Raw genomic sequence first — 26,466 nt, 5'->3', positions numbered from 1 at the left:
TAACAACACCCATCAACCACAGTGACAGATAATCTCTCCCCCTTATCACAACAATATACACAACAAAAAAAACACGCTGATCACTACAACCACCCATCTCCTGAAAAGGACAAAAGCTGATCCCACAGCTATAAATACTCGACTATCCAAACAAATTGAACCAGAGCACAGGCAGAGTTTTGACTCCTGTCCTCTGAAGATGCCGGCTACAGAGACTGGCAAAACGTTAGGAAGAACACCCGTCAGAACATGGCCAAATAGCCCCCAAACCCCCCCCCCCACAACAACCATTAGATCCCAGCCATGAAAACCTTTGAGAATACGGAGGAGATATTGTTTGAGCAACAACTGCTGAACTTCACAGTTTAACTGAGAAGACCTGATTGCTTTATGCTCAGTAAAAATGGAAGAGATTGCTACAGGGGGAAAAGCAGGGAACAATGTTACTAACCAGTCTGACACAATCATGTGGTAAATATTTCTCCAGGCAGCTTTATTTGCTCTTGTCGTTTCCATCTATAATTATTTTAAGTTTTCTTTCCTTTTGGCTCCAGCTACTTTGTACCACCTTGTTCTTTTGCAGCTGTCAAATTCATTAAGCTTGCTCTTGAGGCAGCTGCAGTCTTAAAAGTGCTGAGGTCAGTTTTTCTTTCTTTCTTTCTTTCTTTCTTTCTTTCTTTCTTTCTTTCTTTCTTTCTTTCTTCTGATGTTTCACTTTTACATTTTTGCAGCCTCAGAACACAGATTCCTCTTTTTAGGAAGGTCTCCTGCAAAAGGAAAAAAATGCAGTGGATGCAGATTCTATATCTCCCCTTATTTGGTGTCCTGTTCCAAAGTAGATCCATTTGAGTACCATGTCAATAGTAATGACAAGAACATCATTGGTAACAATAGTAATGATCATTATAACAAGAAATTGTCCTACTAACCCTCAAAATTAAAGAATAAAAAATTAAACATTACATTGTCGGAGCTGGCTATGTTATTAAGAGAGAAAGAATCAACCACTTCAGATAGCAATAACTAAGAGGCCGTGGTGCAAAACTGGAGGATAGAACAGCTCATGCCACATGGCCTGTTCTAAACCCCCTGAAATATCCTGGTGCCTCAGTTATGGAAAATACCATCCCATGAACTGAAAGCAATAGCTCTCCTACCTATAATCAGCACTCTTTGCTAAGTGACTCTGATTTTTTTGGGGGGGGAGGGAAAGGCAGTTGAGACTCCTCTGGACTGTAGTTTGAACTTTACAGGAGCTAATTAAGGTGCTGGACTTTATGGCCAAAAAACAAAAGCAAAAACATTTCCTTAGATAGCTTCAGACTAAATCAGCTTCCACTCCCTCTGCCTGCAAAAAGTTTTCAGCCAGCTCTTTACTATACATTTCAAAATAATCCATAAACTATCATCAGATTAAAACAGAATCAACAATAAAACTTGTGAAATGCTTGGTAGGCATGTTTTCTTGTTTTCTGGCCAAGAATGGTTTGAAAATTGTAAGAGGGATCACATTCAGTTTCCTGAGAGATTGGGACAAAACCATGCCACTGTCAAACATACTCTTTTCCTTATACCTGCTAATCTTCACCTTTAGGGAGGCAATTGATTTTTTTAATTAAAAAAACAGCCTTATATCATGTGGGCAAGTTCTGAAAAAGACAAGAACCTATTTTTACCCTTCTCAAGATCCGGGGGGGGGGGGGAGAATCTTGTCTGACACTCCCTAACACATGAAAAAAAGAACATCTTGAGAATTCCTAAAATGGAAAACTATCCTCCAGAAGATGTGTGTGTGGGGTGCTATTTGCCATTTTAATGCAATTCTTCAGAGTTTTGGATATCTTTGGATCAGAAAAGGCCCTTTTCTCCCCTCAAAAAAAAAAAAAAAAAAGTGATCATCTAGTCGTGTCATCTGTGCATGTGTGTAAAAAAAAAACATTTTGGGCAAAATTATTTTAAATGATAAATGAAGCCTGCACCAAGGCTTCTGGGGACATAATTTGCCATTTTGATGGCAAAAATATATTGGGAAGGTCTAGAGGGATTAGGAGCCACTGAGGAGCCATGTATGCCCACCCTGATGTAAGCTTTGTGCCTGCTATTGACAGTGCCATGTAAAGTAGGCCTCACTGAAAAGTCAGCAAAATGAATCAGCGAAAACAAAGATGGGGGTGGATAGCTGTTTCACAAAGCAATTTCTTCTCAAATGGTTGAGTCAACTCATGAATATTTGATCAAACCACGGTTTCTTACCAGCTCTACATCTAACACATGTTTTCTGTAAACAAAAGAAATAGTAAATGACAACAAGCATCAGACGGGAGCCTGTCCCCATGAATATTGACATTGGTGGATTCTGGTGACAGCTTTTTGCTGTTTTCAACCAACATGTTTTGTTTTCCTGAGCCTCAGTTGTCATGAGGAATCGGGCTATGCCCATCTGGTGAGCAAAGCCACAAAAAAGGAACTAATGTCAAATAGTTGTTGTCTTTGCTTCTTTAGAGCAGAAAAGGTTTTGACTGAAAGCATGCCTGGAGACTTAGACTTAAAGCTAGGATTCCTATCTTTACTGTGGAAAATATATATCTATGTATATGGTTCATAGCTGGGTGGTGGGGGGAATCACAAGAGTTTTTGGAGGAGAAACTGTTAACAAGGCATATGATTGCTAAAGTGGTTTTGGTCACATTCTTCAGCTCATTTCCAACAGACCCAGCGGGCAAGTGCATGCAATCCAAAGCCCTGATTAACTGTTCTAAACACCATTATGGAGATGCACAAGGAGAAGCAAGCATGCTTGCTCTGGCCCCACCCTCATAATTTCTGTTGTTTAATCCAAAACTTTGAAAAGTTACTTTTTTGGGGTGGGGTTACAGTGCGCACAGTCCCAAAGCCTACGTCCTGTCTGTGGGATTCTGGGACCTGTAGTACAAATGCAGTTAACAGTCTAAGTTCTACTTTTAATCTGGAAAATTGTTCTAGATCACAGAGTTTCTACAACAGGGCTTTCTGCCTGAGAAAGCGTAGAGAGTGACAGATATGTGAGTTACTTGCCATTAATTCCTTTTTATGGAATAACTAATGCAGCTATCTCTAGCATTTCAAAGAAGTTCCTTTCCTACCTCTCTCTGAACATCCTTGGTATCCCTTCGTGGTCTCCCGTCTCTGTATTAACCAGGCCCAGACCTGCTTAACAGCCAAAATCAGAGAGAAGTGGCATGTAAGGGTAAATTAGTCTTTCACAGCTCATCTTCTGACTCAGTATAAGGCAAATTCCTATGTTCCTACATGTCAATTCCACTCCAAAAGCAAACATCACAGCTATACTGCTACCGACAAGAATGTGAGATTGGTTTTTGTTCCATAATTTTTTTTAATATAAAGAGAAAGCAGCTAATAAAAATCAGCATGTTATTCTTTCCTCCTTTTCGCTTTGCTAAGGTTTTCAAGAATATGTTTGTACTCAGAATGTGCAAACTCCAGTGACAATTTGTAATGAGATGCTCATTGAGTGACATCAGGAAACCACAACTTTTCCTAGAGAGCAGAGAACTCTCCTTATCTTAATGCAAATCTCTACCACAACATGAACTTTGCTTCATTTATTGTAGTGTTATTCTACCACTGTATAAATATCCGCTTTCACACTGCATTTGCCAGATCATGTATCAAAATGTTTGCTTATCTGTAATATTTGGATTAAACTCAAATGTATCAGTGGCACTATTTTGAGGGCTGCTAAACACAGGCAATGTAGCGAATAACTCATATAGTTTTCTTTTTATGAAGATATCCTTACGATGGAAAAAGTAATCTTCTTTCATATTTTGATATTTTTTCTTTTGTTTTCTTTTTTAGATCCAATAAAGATGCTGTATGCAGTCTTTACTATGAAAAGATATGGTTTATAGCATTGGGTCCCCAGATGTTCTTGTACTGCAACTTTCAGAAATCCTCACCAGTACACCCAGCAGTGAAGGCTTTAAGACAGTGCTCACCAACCTTGGGCCTCCAGATGTTCTTGGACTTCAGCTCCCAGAAATCCTGGCCAGCAGAGGTGGTGGGTGAAGGCTTCTGGGAGTTGTAGTCCAAGAACATCTGGAGGCCCAAGGTTGGGGAGCACTGCTTTAAGAGATTTAGTCCAAGAACATCTGGGGACACAAGGTCAGGAATCACTGGTTTATAGAGTAGGTACTTCACATCTCTATGTGCCTGTCATGATATGAGCAAGTACAACAGAGCTAGACAAGTATGCTGGAAAAATCTTTCATCTCTTGAGGAATTTCTTCTGCATCTCCATACTTCTGATCCAGCTGAGTATCAGTATGGAGTGCTGTAGTGAAATGCCAACAGGTGACATCATTCCTGCCTGTCCATCACAGAAGCTCAAGAGGGAGGAGCCAAGGATAGGGCAGGAGGGGCGGAGTCAGAGGGACAGTTGGAAAGGTGGAATGGCAGTTAGGGTTTAGGAGAGAGAAGGAGAGGGTTAGAGAATTGAGCTGAGAGTGTTAGGAGAGGGAATTGAGAAGGGTAAACTATACTGAACACGCAGGAATGAAGTTATAAGTACTATAAGAGAGATATTGATTACGTATATAATAGTTTGGAATAAAAGTGATTGTGTACATGATCCAATCCTCGTTCATACGTGATTTACCTTTATGATTTACTTGACAATAAAAGAATGTTTGTTAATTAAACCTCTGATTCCTAAGTTCAATAACCCTTAGTTTTGGCAGCACCTGTGTGTATAACATACAGTAATTGGTATTAGGAGAATATGTGGTGGCAGCGTGAAGGAAAAAGGGTGTGATCCTTTGTGAGGTCCAAATAAACAGAGGCGACAAGGTTGATCGCCACAAGTGCTTATAGCCTTGGTTGGGACAGATTTAAGATTTTGCAACTGTCTGTTACCTACTTTGCTCCCTGTGGTCTTCTTGCCTCAGGTGGTGGGGGCAGTTTTGGACATGGTGCTAGAGGAAACTCTCACACTGATTATTCTAGTGGACTGCAATAGCTGAGCTTGGATCACCTTGTTTGCATCATGACAATTACGCCCATCCCGGGCATAAGGCTATTATGTGTATGGGGCTGTACCTCAGGCAATAGTTTATCCTGCTAAGGTTCCCTGAGAAGAAATAGATACTGGAGGCATATTGGAGGTAATAAATAGGCAGCATGACAAGTGTTAACTGAAGACTATAATTTTCTGAATTATGCACACATCCTATGGCACTATTGAGGTTAGTACAAAGCCATACCAGGTGGTTGTAGGGATTTTCGTGAAAAAAGAAGCATGTGATAATGGCAGTACAAATTATTTCCTTTATTTTACAGAACAATCATTAGGCATAGAGCTATAAAAGTAACCATAGCAGTAAAGGACAGATTAGCTGTTTGAGGGACATCACAGTCTGAGTTTTGTGGAAAAGAGAAAAAGAGAGGCTGGGATAACAATAAGATAACAATACTGTTGTGTACTTCAGGCTCATATGGGTTGGAGACATTGACTGAAGGGTTAGACCCAAGCCTTACATCTGGCTGCAGTTTCCAACATAACCCAAACTTGTCACTGATTATTGAACTCTAACAGTAGTGTCAGATCTTTATGCAGTGCAAAAGGTTTTGACAACTCTACCTGAAACTTTAATCAAACCTTGCTTTTTATTTTATATTATTGTTATTCGAGCATTTGCTGTACTTTGAGCAGTGCTGAGCTAAGAGGCTACAGTACAGTAGTCAAAATTTCAGATACGGTTAAAGTAATACTAATGGCTACAGCAGATTTTCTTAGCTCTTGAGCTAAGAAGGGATGAATGCTCGAAGCCAGATTTTTGAAAGCTTGTCACAGCTGCATGAGATGGAAAAGCAGCCTCTGTGACATATTGATAGCTCTGGATGACAGACGTGATATTTATTGCCAAGGACAGCAAAATTTATATATATATTAAAACAAATGCAGACACTAGAGAACGATGGAAAGCCATGACAGGAAGTGCCAGAGAACAAATTTCTGCAAGAAAAGGTTGCCCCAGGAAGCGGCTTCAGTGAAATTCTATTTTATCTGTTCTGATCTAAGGGTGAACTATGAGGATACTAAAGGAATTAATGTTGGATGTGTCACCCCTTCTTTTCCCAGCCAAGGATTTCTAAAGTTTTCAAAGCAATGTCAGGATGACCTAATTGGAATATACATATTTATTCAGGCACCATAAAGCATTTTATCCCAGATATTGACCATTGCTGAGAAGGATATGGATCTTCCATTTTCTTGTATCTGCAGTGTATTTTTACTTCTTTCACCAAATAGTTGATTCTGCATGGATTCGGGATAGATTTTCCAGTATTATAAATTAGTAGTTGAATTAATTCTTGTCTTTGAAGAATTCTTGTGCAAACACATATAGGATTTATATTTGATTTACCAGCCTGAACACTGTAACATTTAAAAAAAAATATGGATGAGATTCTTCATTTCAGTGCTTTAAGGGGATCATTAATAAAGTATGTCATACATGAAGGACAAGCAAAGAACAGCAGACGTTTTACAAGAAAAGAAAGAAGAATTGAATCATAGAATGATAGCCTAATCCAACCCACTGCTCAGAGCAGAATGTGCAGGATGCAGCCATAGCATCTTTGATGGATACCTATCCACTCTGTCCTTGAATCTAGCAAGTGATTGCTCACTATACTTTATGCCAGACTCTTGCATGGTCAAGCAGCTTTCTGTTAAATGGTTTCTCATCATGTTCTGCCAAAATGTGTTTCCTTGCTTCCACCTACGTTTCTGATTTCACCCTTTGGTACAACAAGGAACAGCATAGACATGTGTGCACTCTCCTCACCATCCTGATAGCCCTTCTTGTGGACATGGTCTAATTTGCCTGTGATCCTCTTAAAAAGGAGCAGGAGTACCAAATACTGTACACAATTCCAAATGGAGCCTTGCACTAGCACCATCCCCATGCATTCTTCCCTTGAAGTTGCTGACCTTGCCTTGTGGAAGAGCAAGGCCTGTGGAAAAGTTCTGTCTCCACTCATCTGAAAGCAAGAAGGACAGAGCTGAATGAGTAGGAATTTTAGTGAAACGAGGTTCACAACTGTGCTAACAGTTCTACTCATGTTGAAGTGAATGCATTCTCCATATCTTGTCATTCATCACAGCAAAGTGAGGGGACTGAAGGGATGAGGGAGAGCACATAGAGACACCAGGAGTGGGGGCAGCATGAACATTCCCATTCTTAAGATGAGTCATCTCAAATTTTTGAGAGTCCATGAAGAAAGCTCTGGATCATTAAGGTTCTGTTAATGCAACAGAAGACGGCCTTGGTTTTCTTAGCAACTGGATTTAAAGAAGGTGACTGAATGCAACTCAGTTTACATGGAAAAGATGGCAGTAAACTAGACCTCTGGGGCAGACATTCTTGGCAGGCCACCAGGGGAGACGAAAAAAGTCAGCCTGTATACGAGGCCTTCCTAAGCAGAATTGTTTGCTCCACATTTTATCATGTTGTCAGAGTGAATATGTGAAATGTGAAGTTAACACTCATGTGTTTGTTTCTCTAATTTTTTTTCTTTTGCTATGCAGCAGAAGTACAGACACTCACAGAGGACAATAGCTACAAGGTCCTAAGATAGTCCACCCCATTTCATTAAATGGCACTAAAAGTATTAATAACTCACTCTAAGACATTTACTGTACATATACTAGCAACCAACTGAAGAGATCAACAGCAAACAAAAACTGAAACCAATGGAGGAAAGAGAGAGAAAGAAACATTGAGCAGAATGATGGGTCTCTCTCGGAATTCAAAGGCTGGGAGGAAATATTGGTTAGTGCTGGACAAATAGACAATCACCCCATGCCAGAAAAGTCCCCACCCCACTCAAACAAACTAGAGGCAGTATATGAGGTTGCAAATAAAACTCCAAAAATCATGAAAGCACTGTTTGAGCTATGGCATGATAAGCGTACCAAGTGAAGAATGTATCAGAGTTTTCAAAGCCTGGAATATGCCTATACAGTACTGCACATGAAAACAGAAAAAGCCCCTCAATGTTAAGAATGCATTTTTACATGGCTAGATTGTAGAGGAGCTGTATATGGAGTAGCCATCGCATTTGGTCAACCAAAAACATCCAGATTTTGTATGCAAAGTAAAAAAAGGGCTGTATGGATTAGTTCCATCCACTCAAACCTGGAATGAGAAACTCAAGAAGGTGCTACTCCAGGAAGGCAATCCTGTCAGTGCTTACATACCAGAAGCAGAAATGGTCTATGTAGATGACTTAATTTTAACTTCTCAAAGAGAGCAGAAGTAGAAAGATACTGGACTCTATCTTAACAGAGAGATAGAAATCAAAGAATTGGGGGATGAAACATATCATTTGGACATTAAAACTAAAAGGGAGCAGATGGATCATATCTGTTAAATCAGAAACAAAAGATAATTGAACTTCTGGAGACATTGGGCTTCTTCCCAAACACAGTGATTGGACAGTGGCGAAAAAGGTAGCTAGAAATCTGAAAGAGATCATGAACTTTAAGTTAAGACTGTCAGCTGGTAAAAACTTAAAGCTGCATAAGGTCTACTTATGCAGACTAGGCAGAGGATAGTACAGTTTATAAATTCATTGATGGTTTCCTGCTCATGCAAAGTGATGGTCCTATTTCATGGGCTAGTCACAAACAAGATGTAGCTTTGTCTTCCACAGAGTCTGTATTCATTGCTGCAGCTGAAGCTAGCTGAAGAAACTGCTGAATGGCTTTGGGTAAATAAAGAGATGCCAATCCAGATGATGGAAAACAACTGGAGGTGCATCAACTTATTGCAAAGAGAAAAGATGCATGCATATACCAAATACAGTACGTTGGTGTGAGACTCCACTTGGTGCATGACCTGAATGAGAAAGGCACTGTTGAGATGATCTCCTGTCACACCAGAGATGACAGCAGACATCCTGGTCAAGTCTCTTTCAAGAGACTGCTTCTAGAACTTGTGTAGCAAGATTGGACTTCCAGAGGGTGGCTGCATTTCAGTTTGAGAAGGGGTGTTGGTATTTTGTTTACAAACTCACATGCTGCCTGTAGTTTATTTGATTAGGAGTTATATTTTTGGGATGAGGTAACTGTCTATTTATCCAGGACTAACGAATTGTTCCTTCCAGCCTTTGAATTCATAGAGAGCCCCTTGTCTCTGATTAGTGTTCTTTCACTCCCTTTTTTTCTGTTTGAGGCATTTGTTTTTTTGTTGTTTTTGATCTGTTCAGCTGGTTGCTAAGAATGTGTGCAGTAAAGAAAGAAAGCTTACACAAGTCTGTAATTTCAAGTAACTGAAAGTATTTTTTCTTTCTCTACAAATGTCTCAGAGTGAGTTATTGAGACTAAATGCTAGTTAATGAGAAAGGGTGGACTATCTTGGGAACTTGTAGCTATTCTCTTCTGTGGGTATCTGTACTTCTACTGCATAACAAGATGAATTTCATCAGAATTTCAAAACTCTGCAACAGTTTGTGCCAACTAATACTGGACTCCTCAGCATTAATAAATAAGCCTCATCTTAAGTGTGGGTTCATATTTCCATGTCAGTGTGCAGATGATGATAATGCTTGAGTGACTTAGAATGACAACACAAACAGGTTTATTGAGTCAGGAAAATGAGATATCATCACATCCATGTGAATTTTTTTAAAAAACAGGGCATCATGCATGTCAAACTCAAGTCACATTGGTTTAGAACTGAACGTTTATATCAAAGCAACATATAAAGTTTCATTACAAATGTTGCAGAAAAATCCAGGTTGATCCTGTTTCTCTCAAATGAGTTGGCCACAATTTTCAGCTTGGCATGGCCTGAAAGCTTGAGGAATGTGTTTCCAGTAATTGCCAAGTTACCCTATTGTTCCTGTGTATACACAAACACCAGGCTGTGATCATAGTGGTCATGCTTGAGTTGCTATCTGATATTCACTTCTGCTATAAGGATTGACTAATCTGGTTCAGAGTGACTGCAGATCTCCATTTTCTCTGTAAGCCCTTCGTTTACTTGAGTGCCATCATGCCACTCGGCTAGAATGTGAAAACAAAAGCAACCTGTTAAAAAAAGCTCTGCACACACATCATGCCTCTTTCATACTTAGCGGGAAATCTTTGTATCATCACTTCCGAGACTGCTGTTCATGTCTGAAAGCGAAGCTGGATTTTGCAGTCATTTGTTAACCAGTCCTGAGTGCCTATCCAAAATATCATTTTTATCTGTTTTAACAGACATAATTTTCCAGGGGTGGACATGGACTCTGTAAATGTAGTATTAGAGTAAAATGCAGAAGGGCATAATTGTTGGCAATTAGACAACTAATTGCCAAGTACATGTTACATTACTCTAGTACAGTGAATACATGCTTGATAAATGCAACATAAGAATTTTGGAAGTTGCTAATAATCTGGAGCACAGTATATCAGGAAGGTTTGGTTAGAAGTCGCATGCAGACACATACAATGGCCATATTTAGGAAGCTGCCTTGGGAGATATAATATGCAGAAAAAGTAATACAGTATGTGAAGTAAAGGACTTCCCCAAGATATTTTGCTGTCTGACACAAATGACAAGAGGCCATAGTCCATTTCATTTAGAGATGCTGAATCAGTTTCTTTTTTGACATTGGTGATGGCACCATGTCCTCCAGAGGACTTCTAGTGCATTTAGAGGTCATGGGGCCACATGACATTTACTGTATTTTTCCGTGTATAAGACTATAGTTTTGTCTAAAATCTTTAGACTAAAAATTGAGGAGAGAACAAAAACAAGTGGAGGGGAAAGCAGGGATCAAAGCAATCCTGCAACACTTTGATCCCTTTCCCCCTACACTTGCTAAACCCCACTTAGATTTCTTAATTTTGGATTAGAAACGTGGGGGGGAGCTTATACATGGGGGCATCTTATACACAGAAATATACGGTACATCTGGCCTCTGAAAACTTATTGGTACTTTCCAGTTCCCCAGCACCTATTTGGGAGAGTTGGAACATTCTTGCCTCGGAGGGGAGGGGAGGGACAGACAGGCAGTGGATTCCTATAAGGTGTCTGGACAGCAGATTAGTTAATGCCAGTCTAAAAAGTGCAAGGAAAAATAGAATCTGAGAAAACAGGAAAGCAAGATCAAGTCCCACTGGGCAGTGTCAGTTCAAAGTGGCAATTTCCAAAACCAGAATTAGTGCTCCAAAATCAGGGGAGAAAAATATTTAAGTGTAGTCTGGGGTTAATCACAGTAAAGTACAGTAATAAATTCAAATCCGAAAAGCAAGGATTTACCACTACAAGTCAAAACAGACTCAGGGTGTAACCATACTGGCCCTTTTGGTGTAGGTCAGGGGTAGGAGCGGCATGCCATTTGGCGCAATCCTCACATATCAGCCTTAAGTGACCTTGCACTTCTGCTGTCAATTAAACACTTCCCTTGCTCCTTTGTGGATGGAAGGGGGAAGTGAAATTAATATTTTTGCCTATGTTAGACCATAGCTGATGTAGCAAATCATTTATATTACATTTAAAAAAACTATTTGCCTTGTGTATAGTGCCAAAGCTGCGATTATCACTTCATACAAATGCAAAGACTTTTAAAAAAATTTAATCTGAGTGATTCAATGCAATAGCGTTAGTTTAGCAGAGTTCAAGAAAATAATTTGACTTCCTCTGCCACTGCAGTGTTCAATTTGCTGATCTTCTGAAGTGGCTCACTTATATTAAGCCACTTCACAGTACCAGAAATTGAAAACGGAAGGCACCTTTACAGCTTGAAGACTTGATTTTAGTTGGTTCTCAATGGTCACATGTGAAGGGGCTCAAAAAGGTGCAAGTTGGGGTCCTCTGACAGCAGATTGGTCTGTTCTAGTGGTTAAATCATGTGGTCTTTGGACAAAAGAGCAAACAAATCCACTTCTGCAGCACACCGAACAGCAGGACAAATGCCATCTGAATGAGCCGTTAGATAGTTTATTCCCAGCAGTGACCTATGGTGAACCAGAAACTTAACATGCTGCGGCTTCCAGGAACCCAATATAAAAGCTCAGGTGTGAGACCTGAACATTCCTCCTCAGGAGGTGTGACATTTGGCAGTTAAGAGTCTACAGAGTTCACAGGGGTTTTTTTTGTGGGGTTTGACCTCATCATTGTGAGAGATTTCTTCACAAAAGGTATGAAAAGACACTGGAATCCCAAGATGTAGTATACTATATAGCTGTTAAAAGTATGAGCTATAAAACAGGAAATCTTTCCTTCAGATTATAGGCTGATCTATTAAGATATTTTCAGGTGGCTTTAGATCCTTCTGTCTCTATAATAATACAGACTTTTATTGTGTTGTTGTTGTGAGGGTGATCCTTTAATCTCCCCCCCCCCCCCGTGCTGGTGTTACCTTTTAATCAAGAAACACAAAACAAATCAAAACAAAAGCAGAAAACAAACAAACCATATTGTGGCACCTTAAAGACTGATTGCTATATTTTAGTATAGCATGTTCATCATGTTATTTGCAAGCTCTGTCAGCCAATCAAACATCTTTGATTAGTCTAATTTGTGGTCTGGTTTTGGAAATGAAACTGCCCTGCTCCCCTTATAACCGAAGATGGATACGGACAACAGAATCATGTTGATTCTCATGGAGTTGTCAGTAGCTTTCAGTATCACAAACCTCAGGATTAGTTTAGTTCATTATGGTAGGGTAGGAAATGATATTTAAGAGTCCTGCTTGGGTAACAATAGATGAATAGTTACAGAGTTACAAAATAAAAGTTACAATAAAAGAAACTCTGCAACTATTCACCCATTGTTACCAAATCCAATGGGTAACAAGTAATTACAAAGTTTTACTTTAGGTATAAGTAGTCATTCTTCCTAATTCTCAAGAATTACTATTCAAGGGCATTTTAAGGCACTTTTGAGGCATTTTGTCAGGAATTTTTCAGATTTCATGCCATTCTCTTGTCAGTGTTATGCGGCTGGGGAAGCATTCTTTAATTTTGTCCCTTATATTTGTTGCAAATATTTGCAAGACACAATATTAGCATCCACTACTAGACAAAACTACAGAGCATTTGGTGTTCTGTTATTTTTTCTGGCTTGTATGTAAGGACGATGCAATGGGTTAATATGCAGCAAATTACCTATGCAGCAGTAATGACAACCTGGTTGCTAGGAAATAATGAGCAATATGAGGAGTTGCTATTAAAAGATATTGTTCCAAGCTCCAGTCTACAGGATGTGTATGTGTGTGTGTGTATGTGTGTGTGTGTGTGTGTTTGTGTGTGTGTGTGTGTGTGTGTGCGTGCGTGCGTGCGTGCGTGTGACTCCAAACTGGGCTGTGCAAACAGAAAAAGTCTAGCACTCATTTCTATTTGCTGTTCTAGGAAAATCATTCTCTTCAATTTCTTAACCTAGTGCATTGCTAGTAATTTAACGTGTCTGAGCTGTGAAAAGCTGTTGTGACAGTTTCATAGGCTGTTGCATTTTTTATTTTCCCATTTACAGATAAAAATGCAGAGGGGGGAATGTTGCTTGTAAGTGCAATGTGTAATTCAGCTACCATCCCCAACGTCAATAAACAGATGCTATATAATTCTCATTGTCTAAGTCAGTATCCCTTTCTACCGTACAATTGTTGACTGGCCTGGCCTTCATTAGTTGTCTTTTAGAATCATAAATTAACCTGGCCAATACTTCATGGAGTTGAAGCTTATGGTAGCAACTTGTAGATGTACAGTTATATCAAATCCTGATCAGTAAATAAAGTTTTTCTAACCTTTTTAAAAAAATGACAACTGTTAGAAAATATTTCAAACCAGTGCCTGTAGATGGAGCATCTGAGGATTTTCATTGAAACGAATTAATTGTTAAAATTGTAATTCTATGATTTTATATTTTATATCATTTTGTTTTTATCTATGTAAAACTGTGTATATCTTAATTTGTTTTTATCTTGTATGTTGTGAGCTGCCCAGAGTAGACTATGTCTAGATGGGCGGCATATAAATAAACAAACAAACAAACAAACAAACAAAAACAAACAAACAAACAAACAAGAACAAAAACAAAGCCATGTAGTCCTTATAAAACCCAAAAGTGAGGGCAAGAGATACCTTTATTGTGATACATTTTAAAAAATCTAGCTTTCAAGCCATACAAGCCTTCCTCAGGCTGGGCACCAGTATATTGTGGATGGTGAAGAAATAACATACAAATCGCAAAAGTCATGGCAGATGTTCATGCCAGGTTTGCTTTCTTAAAAGTGAGTTCCAAAATGCAAGCCACAAGCACAAGGCAGGAGTGTAGGTTTCAACTTCCACGCCTGGTGGCCAGTGGCTGGATTATCTCCCCCAAAACACCAAACAAAGGGCTGCCAAGGTATTCTGTGTTTCCTCTGGCAGCCTTTTGTTGGACGATTTGGGAGAGATAATCCAACTGGGGTGGAATTTGAAACCTGGCTTGTGTTTGCAGCTGGCATTTTGGAATTCACTTAAGAAACGGACCTGGCATGGACATCTGCCATCACTTTTTGAATATTCATACATTTTTTTCAGCACCATCCACAATAAATTGGTGCTCAGCTTAATGAAAACTTGTGTGCATCAAAAAGTAGCCTTATTTATTAATATATATTTTAGTGGTGTAATAAAGGTATCACCTGCCTTGCGTTTAGACTGCTGAACACACCTTGTGGTAGCAGGACTGCCCATTTTTGGGCAGCTTGGTCCATTGAAGGTAGCAGCAGCAACAAGGTACTGCAGAAGTGGGCCTGAGGACCACTTTTTGCCTGCCTTTGCTGTATTCGTTTACCTAGAAATATGTCCCATTGAACTCAGTTTCTGACTAGGTCTTACGGAACCGTGATGCAAGGCTGCTATCTTCTATCTCCTTAACTGGAATTAGGTCCCAAGGCAAACAACAGAATTTTCTTCTGAGGAGACCTATTAGAGTGATATAGCTTCAGGTTGGAATGTGTGACAAAATGCATAATAGGCTAAGAATCAGGAAGAAATATTTATCAGTGTCTTACACAGGAAGCCTGTTTCTCAGGAACCAGAAGCTCACACGGATTTGATACTATGCCTCTGGAAAATAAGCAAGGTGGCTGATTTGTCCTTTTGACTATGATCATACAGTGGTAAATGGGAATGTTATTGCTTCAGATTGAAAGAGACTTAATGTCCTCATGCTGAACTGCTGGCTCAAAGCAAGTAGCCGTGTAAAAGTAAAGATTAGATCCTAGCACCCAGAGCAAAGTGTATTTATCATCTCATTAGTGAGATTGCTGTGACTTTTGAGTGGAAAATCAAACAGTCAATTTTAGTTAAGCTAAATTAAATATGACACAGAAAAATAGGAAAGTAGTAAAATGAGAATTATTTCCACTTTCCTTTCCTTTACCTACCTATGTCATCTGCTTGTATGAGTTTTTTTTTCCAGTGTAAAGATGCTTCTTCCTACTTTAATAGCAAGGCAGGAATGGTCATTTTAGTTGACCTAATTTAAACATATTACAGAAAAATGGCAAGGTGGTAAGATGGGGGAATTCTTTCCGTTTTACTCACACACTCCATGAATTCTTTCCCACACACTTCTTGAATTTGCTTAACCTAAATATGCTTACACACACATTAATGGTGAGCAAGGGGCAGGTTATTTTAAAAGCTATAGGGAAGAAGTCTTACTAGAATCAAGCTCACACTTTGAATGCTGAGAAAGTAATTTCCATGCATGTTATAAAAAATGTGTTAAATGAATGTACATTGATATAACTTCAAGCAATTAGGAGCACACTAATAACAATAGGAGGCTTCAGCTGTAAATAATTACACTTGCCTCAAGGCAGTTCTTTGGGTTACTGAATCTATAAGCAATAATCAAATTGCAAAGTCAGTTGTGTTGTTGCTTTTGGGGCAAGAATGGCAGAAGCAGGTTTCTCCCTCCCCCCCTCCCCAAATATACATCCTTCAGGCATGGTGGCCTGAGAGGCTCAGCACTAAAGTTTATTTTCATTGATAGATTACAGATGCCTGGTCGTGGTTCCATTTTTTTTAACTCACAAAATCTCTCATTAATGTTTGTATCTGTGAGTGAGAGATGTAAAAAGGGGGCCTTGCTTCTGGGCCTCAATAAATGAGGACACTGAGATGAAATGTTATAATTGCTGTTACCACAATCTTGTTAATGAGTAATGTACAGTTACCCCACCCCACCCCCGAAACCATGCAATTGTGGCTAAATTGTTTACACGATTTATTCAGGATGTCACAACTAACACTGAACATAATGAAGTATTGTAATTGCAGCTATTACAGTCAAGATTAAGATTTCTTTAATTAGAATTAAGAAAACAAAGATAAAGGGGTTTGGAAATGTGGGTTTTACAGCGTAAGTATTACAGGAGTAGGAAGTGATGGGTGAGAAATAAAAGACAGTTTATTTTTAATGTGAATCATTCTCTTTCCTCTGTTTGAGAGTCTGGAGGAAAGCCGTTCGTGTTGTGGGAGACCCTACAATTTTTCTTAATTACTCTAAAATGCTCAGAGAGCTGTGAGTAGCAGTGCTTAAGAAGGCCTACTGTTGAGGCCAACAGCTCATGGAACCTCCCAGTCAGAATGGTGGTTTCTTCTAGGAGTCCTACACCAAGAGCATAATGTTTCCCAAGCTCTCATAGGGGATGTTTCCCCTCTCTGTGCTTTTTCTCTAACCCTCATTGCCAGGAGGTTGCTGTTAGGTATAGTTGTGTAAAGTAGTCATGGCTGCATAGCCAAAAAGGAGGACAGGCCGCAACAAAATGGAAGGCAACAAGGACAAACAAATGACAAAAAGGGGGTCATTCTTGTTTTAAAATTGCCTGTGATAATTGTAGTTAATGTATGCAGATATGCCTTAATTAGATATATCTGCTTGTACTTTAAGTAGAATTACGATAGATTACATCGTATATAACTGTGGGTTGGGTGCATTCTGAATAGTTTAAAACGGGGATTTGATAAAATCATGGAGGTCACGCTAGCAATGGCTACTAGTCAGGATGGTAATATATCACCTCCAATAACAAAAGCAGTATTCTTTTCTATATGAGCTACAGGAAATAATGCATCCAATGCTAGTACATTAGCTAGTTCAGGCACAAAGGCAATATTACTGAATTTTCTAATACTTCAGATTTTACAGTAATGTGCAAAAAGCATTGTTGAAAGGACACCGAGACTGGCAAGTTCATTTTATTTTGCAGTGATATTGACAGATTATTTTATTTTATTTTAATTTTTATCAATTTATGAGGATATATAAAATCAGATTGTACTTGTCTAGTCACATGGAGGGCTCTAGATTATATTAGTTAATCCTAGGGAGCAACGCCTACAGTGGCTGCAGAGAAACTTTCCTCAAGCAAGGTTTTAGCACAGTGAAATCTCTTATTTAAAGTTACTTTTTTCAAGTTACTTTAATGACCTCCATATTCTCTTCTGAGATTGGTGACAGAAATAGGTGAATTATTCTCTGTCTTATGTTCAGGGATCGGTGGGGGGGGGGAAGGTGCTTGTTATACTATACCTGCTTGCCTTGTGTTTCATTTTCATTAATATGAGTGTCCTGAAATCAAACTTAGTGTGTCTGTTCTACTGTAAATATGACTTTGTAGGTACTAAATACCTAACCTCAGTACTGAATAACAAGGACATTGAAACAGCCAAATGGCTCCTTTGAATTTTGTGCCAGGGGTCAAAATATATCCAGGCTAATGCCTTCAAAATGTCTGAGTGCAGGTGGAAATTATCTAATATTTATTAGGAGTGGAAAATATTTTAAAAATTGTGCCTCTCAGACAATACTCACTGGCTAATCTATTTTGGAGTAGTTTCCTGCCAAATCAATATCTGCCTTCTGACAACCACTATTAAATATCTGTTTGATAAGCCCATTTACAACTAGGGATAATAATTTCACCGCTATGGGATTGTAAATGCACAAAGAAAACAGAACAAAAAGAAAAAGACTCACTGATGGCTCCCTTCACTCACTGCGTCTGTGTGCCAAAGTTGGAAGACTAAGATGAAGAACATAATTAAGGAAACATATGAAGGCTAGCACAGGGTTTGAGATTAATTAGCTGTGCGTCAATAATCTCATCAATATCCGATTAACAAATGACACATTGCCCAATGAAACATATTGATTCATTCACACTCCACACTGTTAATAAATTGAAGCTGCTTTGCTAAATAAGAGAACTGACAAAATAATAACTTCCTAAAACTTTCCCTGTTATTTCTGCTTAAAAACATAAAGTTAGCCTGAAGTATGCTGAATTTAGCTGCTCTATCACCAATTCTTTAGAGCTCATGAATAAGAAGACATGGGTTTGTTTGAATAGATGTTAGAGAGTAAAATGTAGAGAAATCACAACATGAGCATTGGGTTACAAGCCTGGATTGAATCCAAACCTAGCCATATTTAAATTAGACCAATTGAAATCAGTGGGGCTGAAGTTACTTATGAGTCACAAGTGTCTACTTTAAACTTTCTCTGTATTCTTTTGGAATCCGCTGACACTTAGAAGAATATACAGTTATTCTGTCATTGTGTAAGAAAATAAATGGCATTCAGTAGATTTTTTTAAAAAATCTCATGCACATGTAATTACAATAAACAATGCAATGCCATACATGGTAATTCAGAAGAAAGTCACAGTCAGTTTGCTGAAGTATCTAGGTAGGTGTGAACAGGAGTGCAGTTGAAATGACTTAAGCACTGTCTGGTTGACTTTTGTATTTTAGTTAAATCTAGTTAAGCCATAATCTGAAACATTGTTATCTATGCCCAAATGTTCCTAGTTTTTTTAGGATTTATCAGTTTATTAAAAATGTTGCCCTGTCAAATCCTGAAGGTACAAAGTTGGGTATGAAATTATGTACTTGCTTTTCTGAATTGTATGGTTTTAAATTTTATTTATCATATTTTTCCTGATTTTCCTGTCCAGAATCTCATGGACTGTGCTCACGACAGAGGGTTCAATCCCAGGTAGCCCGCTTAAGGTTGACTCAGCCTTCTATCCTTCTGAGGTCGGTAAAATGAGTACCCAGCTCGCTGGGGGGGCAATGTGTAGCCTGCATAATTAACTTGTAAACCGCCCAGAGAGTGCTTGAAGTACTATGGGGTGGTATATAAGCAGCATGCTTTGCTTTTTTTCACTTCACTCCCTGAACTCTTTTCCAAATGGGCCTGGAGTTCTTTCTGTGACAGGAAAAAAGGCTATCTTCTCTGTTGCAGCATCCTTCCCTAAAGTTTTCCTTGTTTCCTTCTTACTACAAGAAGCTCTGTAACTATGGCTACTTCGCCTGGGCTATACATGAGCTTGCCTGACCAATCTTATCTCTACTGCTGTCCAGAGAAAGAAAATATTTTCCTTATTGTGACTGGTGTAGGCTCCATTAAACTTGGGCAGATCATTTCAGAGACTTATTAAACATTATGCCTTTTATTTATTTATTTATTTATTTATTTATTTATTTATTTATTTATTTATTTATTTATTTATTTATTTATTTATTTATTTATTTATTTATTTATTTATTTATTTATTTATTTATTTATACCCCGCCTATCTGGGCTACTCGTTTATATATTTATATTTATATATTTCTTTGATTCTCATCCTTCTCTCAATGTCCAACTTTAATGTGTGGTTACCTAGTCACAGTCTTGTGTGATATGGTGAACAGTGGTCATGAAAAAGTCCTTGTTGCAGCCTTATTGCATATGAAACATGCCCTTAAGGTCAGCTGGGAAATGGAGTGCTTGTAAATGAAATATACAAATCTCTAATGTGCATATTTATTTATTTATTTATTTATTTATTTATTTATTTATTTATTTATTTATTTATTTATTTATTTATTTATTTATAACCCATCTTTTTCCTTAAAAAGGGCCTTTTCTGCTTATATAATTAAAATACAATATTTCAAAACTAAGAACAGTAAGTACACAAATATTTAAAAAGAATCAAGCAAGTTCCACACTAAAAATGGTAAACGATAGCATCATTTTGAGTTGCTTTTTATAATGTGGTTGTGGTGGTATTTTGAATGGTGATGGGGCAGCATTTACATGGCCTGTCTGAGTTCCTAGATGGAAAGATGGCACCCACCATCTTGTGTACCTTAGCTATGTTTCCATCTTAGTGAATTCTCTCTAAAGTCTGTAATTGGCTGGACAGGCGGTTATTTGACCATGGGCTTTTTCTTGTGGCACACTGCTCTTTCTATTGCTATTTGAAATGTTACACTCAGCAGTTTGGTCCATCTGTATTTTGCACTTAACTAACTCTCATTAGCTTTTTAGGGTCCTGTGATATGCTGAATAACTTGGAACACCTAATGATTTTATTACCAGTCTTAATATTTAGAGTTCCCAATAGAGTCATGTAGGTTTCTTAATGAAACCATTATTTATAGGATTAAAATCTCTTGGCAAATTCCCTTCCTTCCACCTCTGAACTCCAATTAGTACACATTCACAACCCTCACTTGGAAGAAAAAGAGCTTTATATACTGTTCAACATTTATTGATGCTTTATGTAACACGGCTTTAAAATGTGAGCTATAAAATAAAAATAACACAGTTTAGCACTTTCTGCCCTGGCTGATTTTGCTAATGCTCTCCTCTTTCATCAGAGCAGCCTTCCATAGAATTAATGCTTTCTAATAATTATGCAAGGGACCAGCATTGGCTAGATACTATCTCAGCACTTGCTTCTAATAAGTTGGCAGCTTCCTCCAGGGTAGCTGCATTATGTAAACCTTAGGATTATTTTTATTTATTGTTACAGGGTTTTTTTTTTTTAATCACTTTCCATTTTCCATTAAGGAGCTTTGTAAACAGGATATTTGCCCTACCATTTTTTCCTATTATTTCTTGGTGTAAACTCTACAGTGGCTTCCATCCTTCTCATTTGTTGAAGCAGTGAAGAAAAACCAGTGTTGAAGGTTTCCTTATGCTATTGGAACCTCAAGATGGAGTAGCTGCGAGTTTAAAATCAAGGCTTAGAAACAATGCATTAGATTTATTAAATGAGGCATCTTGATCTTTAGATCTGTTGCCCTTTTATATTATATTTCTTTATTTATATTTTTGGGATTGGATGGGATTTGGCTGTTTTCTTTACAGTAGGCTTATTTTATTTCTGGAAAACTGCCCGAGTACTGTAGTTCAAAGGCCACTTGATGGTGCGGTATAAAAATATAATAAATTTTAAAAATATTATCGTTAAAGTCATGACTATCCTATCAAAAGGAGCACAAGCTGACTGACACATCTAAAGAATAAGGGTTTAATGTTTTTAACATTTAATATTATTTTTAATGCAGTTAAAAAAAATAGATGCATTTCTTCTATTTAATGTAAAACACGCACACACAAACAAAAGCCAAAGCAAGACAATAACAGTGAAAATAATCTGAACTTTGAGAGTTCTCTCTTGTGAAGATCTCTTTGTACCCAGATGAACAGAATGTCCAGGGAATGGCCAGGCTATTCTCATATGACCATTGTCTGCGGGAATTATTTTGTCTCTTGTTATACCATATGTGAAAACCATTCTGTCTTTTAAGATCACCTTTGGAGCCTGCACTTATTGGGCCGTTACCAACATCGATAGGGTTGAAGACATGGAAGATAAAGAAATTTTCAGTGGTGTCGCTGACCCAATAGATTTCCACTTGATTCTTCCTGGCCAGCTGTGCTTCCTAATCGTTCACTGAAAATGTTTATGGAATTTGCTGCTGATGGATATTCTTGAATTGAAGTTGGTTTTATTTAGATTTATTTACATTTAATTCAATTTTCTTAATATATCTATTGTGATGTTTTTATACTATAAGCATTTGGAAAAAACTGTGGTCTTTAAAACTGACCAAGAAACAGATTTAAATAAATAAATACATAGAACATTCAAATACAGGTGCCCTTTCCTACAACTTGACACATTACAGGGCTGGGGGGGGGGGAATCTACTGTTTGTTTGATTTGTTAGTAGGTTGGTTGTTAAATTATTCCCTCCTTTTCACCTAGCAGAAGGACCCAAGGTGGCATATAAAGAATTGTAAAGTACAGTTATTAAAACAATTAAAATGCAATAAATCACAGTATTAAAAAATTAAACATATTAATAATTGAAAGTAATAAATAACAATTAAAATACATTTTTTAAACATAAAAGAGATGAATCTCCAAATAAAAACCATCCCACAGCAGCAATTTATGGCATGCCCAGATTATCTTTTTTTTGGTATAGGCTGGATCAGGCTGCAAAGGCTGATTGTCTGTGGAAGGTCAGTGGAACTGAAGTTATTTTTATTACATCTGCAACATCACTGATGTAATGAATCAATTTGATTACATTTGAAAAACTATTTTCCTTTGCCTGTTTGATCAAAACCGCAACTGTGGGAAATTTTAAAAAATTTAATCAAAATGATTCATCACATCAGTGATGATCTACGAGATGTAAAAAAAGAGATAATTTCACTTCCACTGATCCTTCGCTGATGATGAGGGGAAGCATTTAATTGTCACAAAGGTCAATATGCCTTCATGTGAGCAAAAACTCCAACATTATTAATGCATGCACTGAAGGAAATTGTTCCTTATGTGAAGTATGTGACCCTTATCGAGGAATTTTATTTTTCTATAGTTTATTGATGAAATAAGATAGTGTAATTTTGAAAATAATTTTATATACATAAGTTCTACAAATATTCCTGTGGCAGTTATTGTAGTCTAGTCTAGTTCAGGAATATTTTGGTCTGAAATTTCAGAAAATGAAAATGAAAATAAAAATAAGAGTAATGCAACAGAATAAGGGATTTAAATCCTTCCTCCTGGAAACTGGAAGTGGCTAATTAAATCAAGAACAACAATACTGTGCAGGCAAAAACTTCAAATAGAATGCAAGATGAATGATTCCAATTAAAGTTGTCAGAAGACCTCTGCTGAACATAATTTTACTTCTAACCTTTTGTTGTTGTTGCTGTTGCTGTTGTTGTTATGTGCTATCAAGTTGCTTCCAACTTATGGTAACCCTATGAATGAGTAAACTAATTTTTTATGTTTTTAATTGTATTTATTGTATTATAATTTTATCCTCACTGTACTTTATGATTTTTGATTTTCGCCCCTATGTATTAATGTGCTATTTGCTATTTTATTACTTTGTTGTTTTGTTATTTGTTGTAAACCGCCCAGAGTGGCCTTGGCTGCCAGATGAGTGGTATATAAATCAAATCAAATCAAATCAAATCAAATCAAATCAAATCAAAGAAGGAAGGAAGGAAGGAAGGAAGGAAGGAAGGAAGGAAGGAAGGAAGGAAGGAAGGAAAGAAGGAAAGAAGGAAAGAAGGAAAGAAGGAAAGAAAGAAAGAAAGAAAGAAAGAAAGAAAGAAAGAAAGAAAGAAAGAAAGAAAGAAAGAAAGAAAGAAGGAAGGAAAGAAGGAAAGAATATCCAAAATGTCCTATCCTTAACAGCCTTGGTTCCTTTAGGGAGTCATCCCATCTCATATTTAGTCTTCCTCTTTTCCTGCTGCCTTCCACTTTTTCCAGTATTATTACATTTACCAGAAAATCCTGCCTTCTCATGATACTGCCCAAAACTTCAGCTTCAACATTTTTTTTGCCTCCAGATATAGTTTGTGCTTTATTTGCTTTAGGACCCACTTGTTTGTGGGTCCTAAGAGAAAACCTAAGTGTATCTGCAAATACATGCTTCAAACCTTTCAGGGGAAGGTAGCCCATTTCTAATTAGAATGTATGAATAGAGGGAGCAGGCCAACCATGTGGAGAATGAGGTCTGAAGAGGAGAACCCTCTTTCTTCCCTCCAGTCAGAAACCCTGAAAAATTAGGATTCTCAATAACATGGAGATGTTTTCCTTTTCTGATGTAGCTTTCCACACATGGGTGAGTCTAGACTGGTCCTGTTTCACATTTCCAATTTCCACCAAAAGGTCCCAAGGGGCCCTAGGAATCACTTTCTTTATCAGGAAAACACTGCATGCTGTGGGACAGGGGAGAGACCTTGATTACAGAAAATTGCTGCCAGCAGTGAAGTCATTGTGGCAGCAGCAATTTTTTAAAATATAATTTTAGTCTCCCATTCTGCAGCCCCCAACAGCTTTCCAATGACAAAAGGGATTTCGTGGGAGCTTCTGGACCTTGGGGGAAGAGGATGAGAGATGACTTATTTCCAAAAAAATTTGCATTTGATGGTGTTACCGTCCTTATGTAGCACCACTTACATAATAGGATTTTAGCCACTGTTTTATTGAATGCCTGAACAGGGCTCATAATCTATGTAAGTAAGTGTGTTTGGTTTTGCTGGTTCATATATTAAATGCTGTGTGGAAGTACCATTTCAAATCTGTTTTCACCTGACTGAAGAGAAGAAGTCGACCTAGTTTAAAATCACTGACTGCTAATTTTCAGTTGTTCACTTTGGTACAGAAAATATACTTGAGATACGTTAAAAACTATTCCCAAATCTCCCTTGTGGCATGAGAATTTGTCATTGTCTCCTTGTGCATGATTCCCAGTCTCTTTCCTCTCTGACATATTTGCTCTTCCTTTAAAGGAACTATGGCCAAACGTCTTTTACCACCATCCTGGGTGTTACCGCCTTCAGTCTCTGGAATGCTATTCACTCATTCTCCACCAAAATGGCTGACCTGGTGTTTTCAGTAAGTTTCACAGTTCACCTAGGTGCAAATCCTAAGAGATCCTGAGCCCTGAATGCTGAGCAAAGTCATTAGGCATTACAAGGGTCCCTCACCTACAACATTCTGGCTTCTCACAATCTGTATTCAATTGCTGTTTAATAAGACAAGGAGACCTCAGAGGTTTAACTAGAGAGCACATATAAGCAAAGTACTTGGAATGCATTTCTGCAGGAACAACTCATTTTACAGCACCATTACAGACATGAGTAGCAGTATTTTGAAAGTAGTTAACAAGGGCAAGGACACACATCTGCCTTTAGGGAATTGTCCTCAGAAAACCAGCAGCAAGAAAACCTAATTAGAAATGTTGGGGGTGGGGGAGAAAAGGAAAATCCTGCTGGTAGTCAAAATCTTACCCAGAAAATTCTGTAGAAAGACCAAAGTTTGAAAGCTTTAGCTGATGGGTCTCATTTTTCACACTTGATAAGTTTTGTGCCAGAAACACCCAAGTAAGTAGGGTGGCTTACCTGATAATTTATCCTGTGGGCAGATCTACACCTCCTCAAAATTTGTTCCAGATGCAGACTGCATCAGATTGCTACTACACAGCTTCCGTTTCTGTTATTGTAAGTTTTCAAAACACACACAGCTATGCAAGTGAAGGAAGAAGGTTGTGGTGGGTGTAGCTTGCGTGTCAGTCATCAAGTGTCACCTAGTAACACCACAGGAAATGTTATCAGGTACTCAAGGTTTCCGATGCACAGGAAACATGAGCCTGATTCCAATCAGTGTGTGTTTTTTGTTTGTTACCTTGTTTTAATTTTCAGTGGATCCACTGTACGCTTTTGCAAGTGGATGGTGGTGTAAGGGGGTAAACAAAGCAAGCAATGGAGAAAAACATAAGAACAGAAAAAGGAAAAGGATCCAGGAAGGAGGGACAATAATCCTAAACAGGATCATCTGTTGGGCAGGGAAATAATTCCAATGGGAACTCCCCAACCTTTACACAGATGTCATGCATTAGTGGTGTACACAACACCCATAAAACATTCACAATGTTCAGCAGGAAACCTGCAGCAGAAAAGGGCTTTGCTTTGGGCTTCCCTATGAATCTCTTCTCCTTCACGGATTGCTGCCTTGTCATGATGAAGGGGCTTGAGTAATTCAGAGAAGCTATGGGCTATGCTGTGCAGGGACACCCAAGACGGACAGGTCATAGTGGAGAGTTCTGACTAAACACGGTCCGCCTGGCGCAGGAACTGGCAAGCCACTCCAGTATCTTTGCCAAGAAAACTCCATGGACAGAAACAAAAGGATAAAAGATATGATGCTGGAAGATGAGCCCCTTAGGTCGGAAGGCACCCAATCTGCTACTGAGGAAGAGCGGAGGACAAGGACAAGTAGCTCCAGAGCTAATGAAGCCGAAAGGATGCTCAGCTGCGGACGCACCTGGAAGTGAAATGAAAGTCCGATGCTGCAAAGAAAAATACTGCATAGGAACCTGGAATGTAAGATCTATGAACCTTGGGAAGCTGGATGTGGTCAAACAGGAGATGACAAGAATAAACATTGACATCCTGGGCGTCAGTGAACTAAAATGAATGGGAATGGGTGAATTCAATTCAGACGATTATCATATCTACTATTGTGGGCAAGAATCCCGTAGAAGAAATGGAGTATCCCTCATAGTCAACAAAAGAGTGGGAAAAGCTATAATGCAGGGGTG

The 26,466-nt window shown here is 38.3% G+C and overlaps 2 long non-coding RNA genes across 2 annotated transcripts in view; both read right to left on the bottom strand.

Annotated features, from left to right (window-relative positions):
• The window catches only part of LOC144589216 (uncharacterized), a 641,777-nt gene that overhangs the window by 367,457 nt on the left and 247,854 nt on the right, over positions 1-26,466 (bottom strand). The gene's annotated exons all lie outside the window — the stretch shown is intronic.
• LOC144589217 (uncharacterized) lies at positions 7,382-25,390 on the bottom strand. Its single transcript, XR_013545200.1, has 2 exons — positions 25,268-25,390; positions 7,382-10,072 (listed from the first exon to the last, which is right to left on the bottom strand). It is a non-coding gene; the product is annotated as an uncharacterized LOC144589217 (long non-coding RNA).

This window comes from Pogona vitticeps, chromosome 4 (assembly GCF_051106095.1).
Source record: "Pogona vitticeps strain Pit_001003342236 chromosome 4, PviZW2.1, whole genome shotgun sequence".
Lineage (NCBI taxonomy): Eukaryota > Metazoa > Chordata > Lepidosauria > Squamata > Agamidae > Pogona > Pogona vitticeps.
This window is presented reverse-complemented; position numbering and strand designations above follow the sequence as displayed.